General features: G+C 42.7%; 1 long non-coding RNA gene across 1 annotated transcript; it reads right to left on the bottom strand.

Moving 5' to 3' along the window:
• Positions 1-14,228: 14,228 nt before the first annotated feature.
• Positions 14,229-17,707, bottom strand: LOC115532737 (uncharacterized). Its single transcript, XR_003974110.1, has 2 exons — positions 14,868-17,707; positions 14,229-14,393 (listed from the first exon to the last, which is right to left on the bottom strand). It is a non-coding gene; the product is annotated as an uncharacterized LOC115532737 (long non-coding RNA).
• Between the last annotated feature and the right edge of the window lie 103 nt (positions 17,708-17,810).

The following is a 17,810-nucleotide window of genomic DNA, read 5'->3' on the forward strand; positions in this document are numbered from 1 at the left end:
ATACCGGCACAACATTCCCCCCCCAGCATGCCCAAGCCCGCCATATCCATCTATGTATAGGATAAGAAGAACACGACTGGCACGGAGGGCCGGGGTCTGTTATTCTATGGAAGCCCCCAACGCCCGACCATATCCACAACATCACACAGCGGAGAAAAAACATAAACAGCTGGCACCGGCTGCTCTCCACATGTCTGTCAAAGCTTTGCACTTGGGAACAGCTTGAGGCTGTTGAAACAGTCATGTTTTGAAGGCTTCATTTTTGCGCAGATTCTCTTCTTACGGATGTGTGTGTGTGTGTGTGCATTTGTGTGTGTGTGTGTGTGTGTGTGTGTGTGTGTGTGTGTGTGTGTGTGTGTGTGTGTGTGTGTGTGTGTGGACGGGATACGGGGGCAAGGGGGGTATGTATGTATGGGGGTGCAACACCCCACTGAAAACATACAGAGAGCTTGGGTTGCATTTTTGGCTCTCATCGCTCCGATCAATGCTTTGTTTTGGAAATTAAAATGATGGTGTTGAACCATGGGTGAATTCCCTGGCCTGGAGGTTGGTCAGGGATATAGTATTCTGATTGGTGGGGATCCCCATATTGAATGTGATGCATGATTATCTACCCGAGTAATGATGCCGTCTTATCTTTGATGATTTCCTCAGCAACAGAGTGAGCCGATATCTCCTTTTACACCATGGAATCTATCATGGGAGATACTTTTAATGAGCATATTGACACTTTGTTTCCATTTCACACTTTAAGAACTCTCACATGAACGTTCGTATCCTAACCTCTTCAATATGAGCCCAGTGGATAAGAGGTCATGAATAATTCTCAACTGAGTTTTAAGATGTATAGATGGATTCATACTACTTTATTCACCCTGAAGATACAGTTAATTAAAGTTAATTACAGTTAAACAGTTAATAATGTAGTGGTGTATATTATACAATAATACAAGAAGATAAGCAAATAATAAATAAGCTTTTACAATATTTTAACACATACACTTGCACAACAAGCAAGGGCTTGTCTTCCTCAATCTTTGTCTGACACACATACCCACACCCTATCTGTTTAGTTTTCTCTGGACAGGGTCCATTTGGCTTCCACACTAAGGCTTTTTCTGACCCTGAATAAAAACTGTGTCACCCATCGCCGTGGTTCCAAACAGCCGCGCAACAACACATCACTTTGTATTCATTGCACTATTTTGGTCATTAATAGGATACACATTCTTTAAACACAATTTTGTTCGAGAAACAAAAGTATGAACACAAACTTTGTGTTACAGGCATTTTCAAGGCAGCCAGACGTTATATATATATATATTTGTATGTCACAAAGTACATCTCAATACTGTTAAATGACTAAGCTTGTGTCCTCTAGCCATGCCAGTGCTTCACTGTTCAGGGTAGACAGTGCCTGGAGACCAGGGCACTGGTACTTGGTGCAGTCGTTTATGATGTGATCAGATCAGCCAGACGTTGATTTTGGATGAAAAACAGGCACAATGAAAAACAGGCACAACGAGACAAATCTGTCTCGTTGACTTTATTAGAATTTAATCTGTTTTGTTCGGTAACGACAAAAACACAACCAGGAAATAAGGCTGTCTCAGGGTTGTTGAGACATCTCCCCTTCTAAGGCCCAATATTTGATAGATTTACACTGCCTGACAGTAATGGCCTAGGAATGAGAGCGATCCAGGCGGAAACCTAACTCTATTGTTAGCACCTATCCTTAGACGTGGGACGTAACACCCCTTAATGAATGGACTTGTGGTTGTAAATGTTTATTTGACATCTGTAGCAACAGTGGATGGGCTGAGTCACAACGCATCCAACAGCTGGGCTGGCCATCCATTGGTTGATGCAGCCTTGCGCCATTCCAATGCAATTCCATTGAGTCAAAGAGTCCCCCATTAAAACTTTTTTTTTAATTACACTGTTTTCAGAATAAATGTGTGATAATCAAATCCTTCTAAAAATATATATTTATATATATATTTTAAAAAATATGAAAATCTCGAAATATCCAAGATTTCCAAACAGTAAAAGTTACTCAATGAGGTTGAGCAGTTACTCTGTGTCACTTTGGCCAATCACCAGTTTTGTATCTTCAAACTCATACTTTCTCTATCCTAGACATTAAACTAATAAAGTGCTACTTTGTGAAAAATATCTATAAAATAAAAAAAGAAGGTCTTTGACCTTAAAGGGTAATTCCGGTGTAAAATGGATTTGGGATATGTTTTGTATGATAATGAGTTGAAACGTTCGTTTTGGAGCACAAAAAACGCATCTAGACGCTTTCTTCAGTTGGCTGTCTTTAGCCGGTTCTATCAAAACGCTATAACCTTGGAACGATGGGGGCACTGGTTATGGTAAAAACTAAATCGCTATTTTAGTAGATTGTGAAGTAGATCGGCGAACAGTTTGCGTGTTGCTGACGGATGTCACAATCTCTGTGTTCGTCAATCTACCTATCGAGTCTTAAAAACAAAATGAAAATACTGAAGGTATTGTGTGTATAAAATGTCCTTTTTAATAAACAATATGTACACTTACAAAGTTCTCAATACCTCGTTTTATATGTTAAGACCCTTATTATACTACCAAAGAAGTGTCAGGCTACTTTTAGCCTTTAAGTGGTTTAAAATAGAGATTTCGTTTTTACCATAACCATCGTTCCAAGTTTATAGCGTTTTGATAGAATTGGCTAAAAACAGCCAACTGAAGAATGCGTCTATATGCGCTCCAAAACGAAAGTTTCAACTCGTTATCATGCATAACGTATCCCAAATCCATTTTACACCAGAATTACCCTTTAAGAAGAAGTGAAACAGAAAATAAAGAACTTCAAGGTAATTCTTAGTATGGGTGTTAACAGGAAGAGAATGTGGGCCGCATGATCGATTACTCAGCAGCACAGAATTTCCATCAGAGCGTCATAAGGCCTTTTTAAACGCTTTCCCTTCCCTATGTGTGACGCTTTAATGTGCATCGTCAACTGTTACCAATGGCAACAAACAACTTCAGCTAACTACAATATTCATAGTCAGCCCTGTTCAATCCAGAGTAGAAGAGGTCAGTCCTCTACTTGTACCGTTGACTAACATTAAGGAAAGCCTCCCTAGAAACCACACACACACACACACACACACACACACGCACACACACACACACACACACACACACACGCACACACGCACACACGCACACACGCACACACAGCGTCCATTTATTTACAGCTGGCTTGCTTTGGTAGGGTCTGGCAAGGGTGCCTTGACGGTGGTGGTGATGACGGTGGGTTTATGTGTCCCAGCTGGGTACCCCCACCCTACCGGACCTCCCCTGACCCCTTGCGACGGCACAAAGGGATGGGATGTGTGGTGGGGGTCGGTGGGGGTCGCTCCCTGATAGTGGGCCTGCGCTGAATAGCTTAATGCTGGCCTGGGAAACCCTCGCCATGGTGGGAAAGTACAATTCCCCTTTTGTGTTGAAGCTGCACTTTCCCCCTTAACCCCACCCCCAAAACCCTCAAACTTACTCCAAAACCCCTCACCCACTCTCACCATCCTCCCACCCACAGACTTCACTCCATGGCTGCCTAGCCGGCCTGGCTCGGCCTCTCCCTTCTCCCCTTTCTCTCTGTCTCATATCCAACTCTCAGCCTCTCTCTCAGTCTCTTGTGAAGCTAGAAACAGGTTGTGCAAGCCATTGTGATGAACTTTACCAGGGAGCCGCAGTAATACTCCCAAACAGTTGAGGTTGAAACTGTATGAGGGGCGGACTTTAGTTATGCCCCACACAAACTCAACGTTGTATCACTCTCATTTTCCTTCTCCATCTGTACCGAAAAAGTGGGAATAATGATATAACACTGCATCACTTGGGCAATGATCTCCGAGCTCTTACTACCATCCTTACTGTAAGTGACAGTGACAGTACCCCCATAATACCCCAGTAGTTATCACTGTAGCTCGGCTGGTTTCCAGGCCATCCAAACCTGTAGGAGGCGTGTGCCCAATGGTTTGGTGATAGCAGGGCCGCACACGGTGTGCTGGATACCTAGAGTTCATCCCTCCCCCTGTTGTGTGGCAAAACAATGGCCGTTTCCACCTGTTCCATTTCACACAGTCGGCTCCGGGACATGCCCTCCTTAGTACAAAATGTTTGTTCAGGGGGTCCTGCTGTTAATGTGTAGCGAGCGCTCTTCCTCCTGAGTGCTCCCGATTTAGCCAAGCACTAAACAAGCTCAGTGTAGCGAGGTTGAGGATTGGGCTTTTTCTCTGCGAGACGTTTGCTAAGGGGGAGAAGCTTTGGGCAGCTTTGAAGTACGGTTTGACAAGTACATTGTTGTCCCTGCTCGACTGTTTAGAGTTCCATGTTGATCAAACCTTCAAGATTCCCGAATGCTCAAACCTTTACCTTAAATATCCCCCGTACAGACAGATAAAGACGTATAAGGTCTGTCCTTCAGGTTTGATAAAAAATATATTTATAATTAAAGAAAGCTTATTTTTCCAGGAGCAAACTACGAAAAAGAGAACATAGTGAGGTACAGAAATAAAAAAGGTAACATTATTCAAGTATTCCTAACTTCTTCTTACCGATGGTGTCGGTAGCGATGTCTTTTGGGTTTGACAATTTGAGAGAATTGTATTGGTCACTTTGGATGAAAGCTTAATGATAATATAAGATTTGATGAAATCAATTAAATGGTACCCAACATAGACTACTTTCCAATTAATGATCATAAATATGTTCATCCCATCAAATAAGAGTTCAGGTTACTTTCAGAAAAATACAGTGGAATATTTGACGGCCTCTGTGTCTATCCCACTAATATTTTATGAACATTGGTCGCTTCCGTTCCATTCAGTTTTATATTTAGCTCCTAGGGAATTTGTCCATTTAATTTGCTACTGACTCCAAGTGCATCTGCGATGGCACTTTATTGTACTAAAATTGACATTCTGGCTAGTGGCTTTGAGAAAGTACTCCATTTGCTTAATGGCTGCACTATAGTTGCTATGAAGCTGCTGGCATGGAGGCCACCACACCTCGCTGGGAGACAATCCTCTTTGTAGGAAGTAGATCTCTGTTTCCTCCCCAAGGCTTAGAGCAGGAGTAAAAATAGAAGCTTTCGATATTCTGTAGTGGCCACATTTTGTCATTCTATGTCAATATGACGATGATTTGGGTCATAGTGGTTTTATGAATATTTCCTCAATATTAAGAACGATTCCACATACTAGCTGGCTTTATCTCTCTTAGTGTCTCTGTCTATGTCTTTGGTCTCTAATCATAGAACTTAAAAGCAGTGGCTTTGCGATTTTTTTTTAAGTTGCATATAAATTATTCTTGCACTTTCTGGGAATTTATCTTTATAGTTGTACTCTCACTTTTGACAAAAGTGACTACTAAATATATGTTATGTTATGTAATTTAAAGTTAAAGTTAGTATTTGGCTAATCTGTTTCATAATGCCTTCAGTTCCTAGTTCCTATTGCTTATGCAACTTGTGTGAACATCTCATGTATAAAAGCCAACACTCTACCATTGCTTAGGAGAATGTCAAGATTAGACGGCTAAATACCTTCAATGTCTATAGTCCAATTTATCTCATCATCTTCCACCACGAGTGTGTGTTATTTTCACAGACACTAATAACTACAAAATTCCTCATCTGTCGATTCGAAGAAGTGGACGTGGTGACTGTAATTTCAAAGGTATAAACGTACATCCTCAACAATGACAACAACAACGTAATAAGCAAGTGGAGAATTAGTCAGTGTTTGACATAGAGCTTCCCTGTGTCTGTCACTCTGTCTGGGTTCAGAGCAAAGCATGCTATTGTTTGTTGAACCAGCAAGCACACAATGCTAGTAAGTAGAGCAGGAACAACACAGAAAACAAAGATGCAACAGCAATAACAACAACAATTGGGAGACAAACTAAAATTTAGCCAGATAGCCTTCAGGACCTTTCCAGTGAAGTCATGGCAATCACGAAAGTCAAATTGTTCTCTCTGATGATGGAGATAGGGGCTTATCATCTCTGAGAGTGAAAGACAATGCCAAATCCATCGATTAAAAAAAAACATTTTATCTGGCTGCCCTCTCTCTTCTTTATCAACAGAAAACAAACACACAACTGTAACCAGATATTTGGGATTACAAACGATATATGATCAAACATGTTTGGAGCATTATTTGGGAGCAACTAATGGAACCCCATAAACCATTTGTTGTTGTTGTGTAATCAAGCGCAAACATATTACATTTAACTCTACAAACACATACAAACAGGCACACACACACACACACACAGACACACACCTAATCCAATTTTTACTGTGAAATGTAAGTCTCAATTGTCAAATGAGGCTTCTTCCTCATCCCTTTAAAGAGGCTGGTTTCCCTTGCCGTACTCGGAGTGGACTAAGTCTCCATTTAAATGATTGATGCTTAAATGATTGAAGCTTCACGCAGCGGTCCAATGGAAGAGCCGTGGACATTGTTGGGTGCGTGAGGGGACCTTCTGCTAGACTGCTTTCCACGGAGGGAAAAGTGATCCTCTCCATATTTCTCAATGATTCATGCGGGGGAGTGTGCATGAGCAGTTTATTCAATAATTCAGCGTTCGACTTTAGGAATGTCTTCTCGCTGCTGTTAAATCCAAGCGACCTTCGCCTGACCTCTGTTTGATCCAAACTGCCTGTTCCTGCTTGAGAGAACATATGATTATGGATTTATGAAAGACAACTGCGGTTAGATATGAAGAACGCCCAATAAACCGTCAACTGAATAATTGCAATCTGGGAGTCATTTGTCTTTGTCATGTGGATGTTTGCATGGCGCCTTCCTATTTTCACGGTCATTCCCACAAATATATCCTTTTTTACCGCCAAACACAATCAAAAACATCCAATGACACCCAGATGTTAAAAATGTGCAAGAAAGTAGTGTGCGGATGCTTGTTGAAAGGCAGGAGGGAGTTAAATCACCACCAAACAGTCAAAGCCTCCCTTGAATGCACACATTTAGCGGTCATAAATAATGCAGCTCCTGAATGAGATCATGCGTTCTTTGTGTGTCAGAGCAACGGTGGAGTCTGCCCAGAGGAGCTCGGGAGCTCCACCATACCATAACCTTGCTTCAAAACCAGGAGATACGTAACATCCGTTGCGTATCTCCTGGTTTTTACTGCCGACTAGACATTATGGGGCACAATGAAGGGATTATTTCGCCTAATGTGTGGGGTTTGAAAACACGGTAGTGTATGCTGTATGTGTGTGTGGCCATAAACCAATGATCACCATTGAAACGCAGAGGAACATTTAGAAGTAGAAAATGCATTTTTGAAAATATGTTTTAGTAAAGCCACATAGTTTATGACGTAAAGAAATGTTAAATTATTTAATGTAGAATATCTTAAAAAGCTAAAAATATTTCAAGAATTTGAATTCAAGCGCGCAATTCCAAGCTAATCTGAATATTTGAAAATTGGAATGGAGTCCCTAGGTGAACAATTGTGGAAGGAGTAGGGTCCCAAAGTTTGTAGAGAATAAGAAAGAAAGAAAGAAAGAAAGAAAGAAAGCCTAAGAAGAACAATAGTTGGGCGCTGCTTGCAGCACTCACCTAACAAGAAAAAATCAGCTAAATAATTTCACACTCATGCGAAAGAAGCCCTAAAACATGCTCACCAAATGTATTCATGTTCATCATTAAAGTTTTAAATCGTATATTATCTCTTCACCTATAATTAATTAATGCAGAAATGTTCCTCAATGGGAAAGTGGCCGTGCATAAAATAACTTCAGCCAATGAGCCGGAAAAAACAAGCAGAAGACTTGACACTGACCATGCAGCTAAGAATATCATCACTCAAAGTTAAAAGGCAGAACTAATCCCAATTTAAGGTAAATCCACATGTTTCTTGACCCCTTCTCAACTAGCTTTTGGTAATATGAGCCATTAAATATGATCCCCCAACCCCCCCTAAATGTTGAGTCTGAACTCCGTCATTCAAGATGCGTTCACAGTCGTCCAGATGAAACGTGTTTTAATACAAGATTCAACCTAATGATTGAATTTTTTTTTTTTATTGACAATCACTTTTTTATTGACAATCACTTTTATTGACAATCACTTCCCATTTCCAAAACAAGCAACTGTGACCGCTACCTAGCCCAACAATCTCAGGCTGGAAGGCTAACTATAAACACCCGTGACGTCCCGGCTGCATCATGTCTGTAATTCTGTCTCACAGCAGAGAGAGGATGTTGAATCATGATAACACAAAGCCCTGCGGCGGCAGTTTCTTTAGGGGAAAGATGATGACGCCGTTGGTGGGGCTGGTGGGTGTATTGGGGGTGGTGGGTGTTGTGGGGGTGCGGTGATGGCTCGGGAAAAAGACTCAAAGGCCGATTGACTAAGCAACACGAGTTCACTCACGCCAGACAGAAGGTTAGCAAAACAGTGTGTACTACTCTGACAGGAGGCACTTTGGTCGAGACGCAGACTCCAGTGGGGTGCTGTAGTGGGTCGCAACCCCCCCCCCCCCTGCCGAGGGCCCCCCACCTACCAACATACACCACCGACACCGAACCAACGCCACTAAAGTTGGCGACCTGGCAGTGACCCCTCACACCTCACACACCCATCTGTGCTCACCCCAGAGCCCCTTTAAAAGAGGGTTGAGTCAGCAGGACAGGGTTTTGACTGCCTCTCTTCCAGGTTCGACTATGTTGCATATGCTCTCTCTGCTCGGTCCTGGCCCCGCTTGTGGCCTCTGGGCTACACCTCACAGTCACACAGCCTAACCAGGTCACTGAGTTACAGTAGGCCATCATTCAAGATAACTCATATCATTATGATCAGGCAATCAGGGTTTGTAGAATGATTAAAAAACAATCAGTTTGACGATCAACCAATAACAGGGTTTTTGTAAACCCAGGCATGACCTCAATGGGGTGTTATTGTTTCAACTTGTTCCCAGTAATGTAATTTTCTTATCTGATCTGCGGTCAGCCGTTCTGAGCAAGGCTCTGTGAAATGCTCAGCTTCCCCCTTGTGTCTTAACTTTATGGTTCACTTCCTGACAGATCCTTAACTCAAATGAGTTACATCATGAGACCTTGAGTCCTGAGTGAAAGCTGAACAGAACAACAATCATAATATATCATTGCTGATCATTATTCAAGGACTATTTCTGTAATATTCACATTTACATTTACATTTAGGGCATTTAGCAGATGCTTTTATCCAAAGCGACTTACAATCAGTCAGTACATTTGTCATAAGAAGTGCAACAATATATCGCTGTCAGTACAGAAAGGATGTTCATAGAACCAAGTGCAAGTACAACAATCGCTAGGCTAACCAATTCCTCGTCTTACAGCAATGATAGCAGCTACTGCAGTTGCTACACAGTTAAGTGCTATAATACAATACAACACAATACAATACAGTATACAATGGTGGCCAGAAGGGGGAGGGTGGCTATGCAGAGTCGAGGTGGACTCTGCCAAAAAGTTGTCCATTAATTTGAAACTAATTGTATGGCAGTCTCTTCCAGCCTCTGTAATGTTAATGTCCACATCCCCGTTTCAAGAAAGAAGAAATGTATGCTGTACTAAGGCCTGATAAGTCTTTCAGAGTTACCTAAGGTATCTTACCTCAGAACACACAATGGCAGCTGCCTCGACCATCTCTGTACAGCGACGCGGTTGAACTTTGCTAAAGACAAGGGGAATGTCCAACACATTGAAGTTGATTATTGATCATTTTTGCCTCATTATGGAACAATCGCAGATAAGGACTTTGCAAATTGGTTATTTAACATTATTAAACGTTGTTTAACAAAGTTAACCATAGTCTAAATCTAGCACATTGGGACCTTAAAACAGCAGATTTTTCAGCAAGAGAAAAATGTTGCTGCTCCAACACAAATAGTTGTGTAGCTTTAAAATATTTTGCACCCGGTTGCTGTTTTGGTGGTCGGTCTTTGTCCATTCACTGAATGACTGAACGCAGTGTGGGGGTTGGCTGTCTGCTAAACAAGTCATATCACCACAGTGTGCATGTGTGTGTGTGTGTGTGTGTATATATGTATGTGTATGTGTGTGTTTGTGTGTGTGTGTGTGTGTGTGTGTGTGTGTGTGTGTGTGTGTGTGTGTGTGTGTGTGTGTGTGTGTGTGAGTGTTTCTGTGTGTGTGTGTTGGCATGCATATGTGTGTGCCGGAGTATGTGTGTGCATGTGTACGTCCATGCAAACATGCCCGGATGTATGTGAGTGTGTGTGTGTGGGACCGGGGGGGCTCTGGTAAGCCAAAGCATTCCTATAGCCTGGCGGTCTCCATGAAACAGTCCAACAGCTCGCAGACAGCTGGACGGGGACCAGCTGACTGGTTGCCATGTCGACCCCATGCTCCCTTTCATCCTCTAACAATTGGCTGATTGGCTGACTGGCGCAATTTCCCCCTGAACTAAGTCCACCTCTATTGATGTGTTGTTGGTGTTGAAGCCCGGAGAGAGCAACTGGGTTATGGTTCTGCTTTCGTATTTATGAAAACTGCATACATTTTTATTTTAACCCCCATAATGCATAGAAAAAATAAACCTACAAATATGTAAATTTCACAATAACGATGACTTTACCTAAAGTAAGCTGCGGGACACATAAAAGCAAATTGTCAGTGTCAACGATTCCTTGGTTATTCTTTAAGAAACCATCCTTGTTCGGTTAAATAGTAGTTTAGTTTAATATGTCGTTGAGACTTTTCTACCTTCAAACACCAACGTTTGAAGAGTACACATTCTGGCCATGCTTGAACCCACTCATCTTATCCGTCTTCCTCATCCCCCTCATCCCCCTCATCTCCTCTCTCTATCTGTCCTATGAACTCCGGGCTTATGCCGTGCCTCCCAATGATGATGACCTTGAGGTAATTGAAGATAAACAAGAGATGAATGGTTAACCGTATCAGCCTCGGGTGGGGAAAAGGCATCAGGGCCTGAACGGCTTGCCACTCCTGCCTCCTCCTCCATGCTGAGAGGTGATAATGACTTCTTGATATCATCGGCGAAGTGTGAAGCCTGGAATCACACATTTGAACAGTTAATGTGCAGCTCCTTTACACGTCTGCTCCCCTCTGCATGCACACTCTTGGGTTGCCATGGCGACGGCCAACTGTCAGCATGCACACGCGTTCACACACTCCAACACACACGGAAAAAACATAAAAAATATACTACTCAGACTCTCACACACACACACACACACACACACACACACACACACACACACACACACACACACACACACACACACACACACACACACAGACACACAGACGCACACACAAATGTACATGCACACACACACAAAATATATAAATATACTACTCAGCCACACACACACACAAATACACACGCGCACACAGGGTAAAGAAGATTAGGGAAAGGCAGATACACACTACATGGAAATAGAACGTTGAGTCAGTGAGCCAATAGATTAGGATCAACTTGTTTGGATGGTTGACCTTAGCGCTCCCACAAGTACAGAAAATCATTTTGATTTATGGAGGAGGTCCTGCCCTGAGCGGCCATATTCCAGTCACGTCTGGCTTGTTTTTAAAATACCTATTTTAGTCACATCAGCGCTCCATGAGGATCTAACATAATGAGAATAGAATATCATAAGACTACAATGTAATGATAATGCTATATAAAATAAGAGCAATATAATATAATGAGAAGACATTATAAGGGCAATACACTAAAATGTTATTACTACTACTATTACTACTCAGTACTTTGATCAGTGCTTTTACTACTACTACTATTAAATACTGTTGCTTGTATTAGGCCTACTTCTAATACTACACTAGTACTTCAGTACAAATACTGTGATTACTTCTGCAAATGATCCTACTCTGCTGATACCTCAAATAATAATAATCACCTGCTGTATGGCCAAGTGCTGTCTTTCTTCGAAACAAGTATTCAACATGTTACATGTTAGCAACATGGATATCTATGTAATCATTCAGGCAAAGGGATTTCAACCTTTCAAACACTTTCCGCAACTGAAACTCTGAAACTCTGTTCCCAGCCCTAGCAGACCAAACAAACCACCAGACATCGATTCATTTCAGTGACACGCTAATGTGTTCCGTTGTCCCACACTCAACAGTGCGGCTGGCTCTCTATTGGCGAGGCCTGAGCCTGCTTCTGGGAACTCACGGTCTGTCATGGCAGAACGTAAGCAGCACAGCGTCTCCGGCTGTGGATAAAGAGAACTAACGGGAAGCCAGCCCTTCTGTATACAAAGAAGTCCGTCATCATTTAGGAGGAGCAGTGTACTTTACGAAGAAGTCTTAAGAAATAATATCATAATTAATAATGTGGCAGAAGCGATGAAAGTGTTTAGTTGCATGCACTTCTTCATGGTTTTAAAAGAAAGAAAACTTATTTAGTTGAGCAATTATCTCATGTTTCCTGAAACGATAAAGGTAGAACTGTGGGCTGCTGACTAAGCCACTATTGATAGGAAGGAATTACTACTTTCCTTACTTGGATGCGCTGGCAGTTCTAGGCAGCCGGCCAATGTGCTATAGTCACTGTAATCACTGAAATAATAATAGCGCTGGTGGTTGCAGAATGACTAGGATGTACTGCAGGAGCCATGCAGTCTGAGAGAAGCAAGACAGGTCTTGTGGGTCCTTGTGTCATGTCCTGGGTGGGCCACACGGATTAACCAATCATTGGACTGGGTGGGCGGGTGTGCGGGGGGATTGGGTGGATTGGGAAACAGGTGACTGGCTGTGTTGGCTCATGCAACTACAAAGGAAACGCTCCTTTGCTCATCAGGTTAAAGTGCTCTGGTGATTCACATCAATGATAGCATGGATACGATGATGGTGCCAAGTGATAACACTCCACCACTGCCATGCCCTGTCACTGGTAAAAAATGGTACTTAGCATTGTGTAGAATCTTATCCTAGCTAGCGTTGTTGCATACAAATTGTTAGCGCTTTGCACTTGGTTCTATGAACATCTTTACTGTGCCGACAGAGATATATTGTTTATCTTCTTCTGACAAATATACCTAGCGTAAATCGCTTTGGATTGAAGCCTCTGCTAAATGCTCTAAATGTAAATGATACAGGTATGGCTTCTGCTAAGATGTGGGGTGTTTTATTGCTATGGTGGTGGAGCCACTGTGGCTCTATAAGTGCATGGGTTAGTGTGTACAGATGGACTCCAGGGGCTACTAGGGTTAGATTGCCTCCCCAAAGAAGCTTAGGCTGCTAAAAAATCAACACAATGTAACCCATCAAGAGTGTACACCTTATTTATTACCGAGATGATATCAAACATCCTGTTTGCTGGTCTGGTTGTTCCATGTAATGTGGTTTGATGCAAATCAACAATGACACAGAGATTATTTGAGGACCATTTTTCCAAATCCGAGCCACACCATCAAGCGTAATCTTCATTGATTCCTTCACAACAGTAGTTTTATGGTATACATACAATAAGAAAAGCAGTATTTTTATTTTTTGTAAGGTCAGATTGCACTGCAGTACCAACCCATTACCTTGTGACTAATCCAAACTGTGTTTTTTTTGGGCCCCCTTCAAGCCTGTGTATACAAGGGCAGGGTTAAAGAGGATGACTAACATAATGAACAGAAATGCCGTCTCCGTGTGGAACTCCAATAACAAAACGTTAATTTTGATAATAAGATCGTGTTTTGCGTGAAACAACCCAATAAAGATCCAAATCAGCCACACGTGTTGAACTTGCTAATGAAAGCCAACCCAACGTTTATGAGAAGGCATATGACGTGGGTTCTTAACTGGATCAAACCCCACCCGAGCCTATGTTCATCTTGTTCAAACCGTTAATTGTTAATATTCAACAAACAAAGATCGTGAATGTTGTTCTGGTATCGAATCCGACTACCTTATGTCAAAACATTTTTAGGCCAGATTTAACCTTTGAAACCAAAAAACTGCAATTGGTTGAAGGAGTTCAGTGTGTGATTGTTGGCAGCACAAGCGGGTTCCTGTATTTTCTCTGCTAGACGGAGACTCGTGGAACTTTGATCTTTGACCTCTGCTGATCCCTTGACCTCTCAGATAAATTCTTCGGGAAGTTCTTCGCAAACCTCCTGTTACGCGGCTCAGACGTAACAAAGAAACGGGGCTGGAGACTATCCACAATCCACCTTTCTTGTTTTAATTGCGTGAAAAGCATGAATCAAAACTGGTCTTGACAATCAGAGCAAAACGCAAATCAAATCTCCCGCCGCGTCTCTCGGAGGCCAGGCCCACCTTTATCCAGTTCACGGGGACACGCCCCGTGCGCGGGCACACCCCCATCCTGGAACATGCGGGACCAGGCTTATGAGAGCAAAGGCAGACAAAACGAGTTGCACACACACTATGACAACAGAAAGGCCAATGTGGCCGTAACATCTCCCGCTTCACACTGCAACTCACAAGCTGCTGCGGCCTCAGAATATACAATCAACACACAACATAACATAACACTGTGTCAGATTTAGACATCTATATCAATCAGCAACATTAGTTAATAATTCATAATAATAAGTTATCCATTCTATGCAGAATGTCCATGCATTATGCATTGAAATGTATATTCATGTGAATGCAATGCACTACCACGTTCAGTACACAAAATAAATGAATGCCTTCCCTTTGTTTAAACTAGGTTTTGCAGCAAAACATTTTTTGATTGACTCATTTTGAATTATTGCTTTGATTGTTCCAAGCCTCACTTTTTAGTCAGGTAAAGCAAAAGTGTCAAAACAAAGACAAAATGTAAATAAAATACCTGGCAGAGCAGTTCCACCATCGAGTTGAGCCCTCGGTAACCTGTTTCCAGGGTAATGACGAGCTCTGGGCTTGTTTCTGAAAGACTTTCAGCACATGGTTCACTGACACAGAGCAACAATGAATCGAGTCAGATAGTGAATGCGTCAGTTTGTGTGTGTGTGTGTGTGTGTGTGCATGGGTGTGTGTATGTGTGAGTTGAATCTGAAAGTCTTGCAGAGGGTCAGAAGATAGGACTTTCCATCATGGCCCCTGTGTTGCGTAACAGGTTAATGGATGTGGTAAGAGCAAGGGCCATTAACCAACCTTCTGCGGGGCTAAAGATAGAGAGGTCAATTCATTGTGGGGAAGCCTTTCAGAAAACAGACACACACACACATGCTCACACACATGCTCACACACACACACACACACACACACACACACACACACACACACACACACAGCCAAAGTACAAACACAAAGATGTTCTTCCGATGTTGGTTTATAGATGGTCTGTCCATGGGGTCAATGCATGCAAGAGCTCTTGCTACAGGCAGAGTCAGAAGACGATCTGTAACAGAAATATCTTTGTTATCAAGCGGTCAAACGGTTTCAACATATGAATTGACGCTTCTCATCACATGTTGCTCCAACAGAGGAACCTCTCATTGCGTTATTGAACAGCCTTGGTGTTAAATAAGGTTGCGGACCATGTAGGGTAAATTGCAGCATCAAATGTTATGTCGGCAAAAGACTACACCCATCGAGAGACTAAAACATCTCAGCCCTCTGTGTGTGTTTGTGCGCACGCGTGCGTGTGTGTGTGTGTATTGACCATTGGGTGCTCTAGACAACCTAATCCAGCTGTGACTGGCTCAGACAGCGTCGCTAAACAAACACAAGGCAAACCCAGAACTCAGAACTGGTAGTGCAACCTTTCCAATTGGAGGGAGGTTGAAAATGCACTGCAGTGATTTGTTATTGCAAAACCCTTCACACTCCTCTTAAGCACAGTAAAAAAAGAAGAAGAGGCCAGTGGTTTAAGAGTTCAGAAGAGAACAGTGTTGCTTGTTCAAGCCCACTTGCAAACAAACCTATTTATCGCTATTTACCCTCTGGTTTCCTAACGAGAGGAAGCCAGGCAATGGTTCCCACCTGCAGTCTCATCAGAGATCAAAGGCCTTGTAAATTGGCAGGTGTGCCCCAATAAGGGCAATAAATGCATAACTTGAATGCACATAGGGAAACACTGCATGCTGCGTCAGCCAATGGGGTGGGACTTTAACTAAAAACAACCCAGCAGAAACACAAACACCTTAAGGGATTGTGTGTATGTGTGTGTGCGTGTGTGCGTGTGTGTGTGTGTGTGTGCGTGTGTGTGTGTGTGTGTGTGTGTGTGAGATGAAAGATGGTGAATGTGGGAGTGTTAGACTTTAGTAGTTGGCAGATATTCTCCAGCAATAGACAGCTTGACTGCTCTTCCTAAAAAAACACTATGATCACTCCCACTCCAGTAATTGTCAACCATTTGCCAACAATATAGTCTCTGAATATAGAATCTGTTCAAGTTTCATATTTGATCTTTTTCTTGAGGTTGATTTGAATAACACCAACAACAAGAAAAACATAAAAATCATGGCTAGCACCTGGAAGTACAACGGGAGGTTGTTGTTTCTATGGACTACAAACAGCCGTATCCATTTATTCATCACTATAGACTGCATTAATAAAACAAGATGGCGGACTGACGTTGGGTTACGGTTAAGACAAATGAACAGACTGTGGTTCCTGGTCCAAGGAAGTCATTAAAATTTGAGTTAGCTTTGAAACTGTTCAAGGCACTCTGCTGTGAAAGGGGAGTGTGTGTGTCTGTGCGTTTGTGCGTGCGTGCGTACGTGCTTGTGGGGGCTCTGTAGAACCTTTCAGCAGGAAAGCCGCTTCCAACACGATCAGACGGCCCCGGCATCGACTATCCTTCGCTAGGTGGGCGTGCGTGTGTGTGTGTGTGTGTGTGTGTGTGTGTGTGTGTGTGTGTGTGTGTGTGTGTGTGTGTGTGTGTCTGTGTCTGTGTCTGTGTGTGTGTGTGTGTGTGTGTGTGTGTGTGTGTGTGTGTGTCTGTGTCTGTGTCTGTGTGTGTGTGTTTTTTTTATTTCCCACCAGGAGAAAAGGAAGCCGGGGTGAATCCGAACCAGCTGAGTATTCTCTTTGTGAGCAGAGGAGGTGCGTGTGATTGTGCTGTCTCTGGCAAAAAAATATATAAGAGAATTTGCAAAGGAAAACAGTATAAGGTGGCTCCTGTGTGCATCCCCGCAAAGCGGCTTAGAGGGGGGCGGGGGATTGACAGAGACAGAAACAAGAGCAGAAAGAGACGAGGGGAAGAATAAACAGTGGGAAGTAGGGCGACAACAACAAAAATAACAAAAATGTCCAATTCCATGGGACTGTTTTCCCAAGTTGGGCTGGTGAAAAAATAGCATTGCAGAATTATTCTCTGATTTCATGTGCATTTTTGGTTTGTGTGTGTGTTTGTTTGTTTGTTTCTTGTTTCTCTGTTTGGAAGGAGGGAGTGAAGGAGGGAGATGAGGAGGCGAGGGCTGGGGAGAGGGGGAGAGGAAGGGATGTTGGGAGGGGAGTTGAATGAGGGTGGGAGGGAGGGGAGGGGAGATTGTCAGCTGGTTGCTGGTAAGATGCCTCTCCACGCCTTTGCACTTAACACCGCCCTACCTTCCTTTATCTACTACACACACAGTCCACAGATAACTCTGTCTTACTTGTGCTCACACACAAACACACACTTTCTCTCAAAGACGCACACACACATAATTTCTCAAATGCACACACACATACACAAGCCCTACCAAACACACACACACAAGCACACTATTTTTCAGATACGCACATACAAATACACACACATCAATACACACACACAAGCATGCACCACACTCAAACGCACACACAC

The sequence above is a fragment of the Gadus morhua genome, chromosome 20, assembly GCF_902167405.1.
Source record: "Gadus morhua chromosome 20, gadMor3.0, whole genome shotgun sequence".
In the NCBI taxonomy this organism is placed as follows: Eukaryota; Metazoa; Chordata; class Actinopteri; order Gadiformes; family Gadidae; genus Gadus; species Gadus morhua.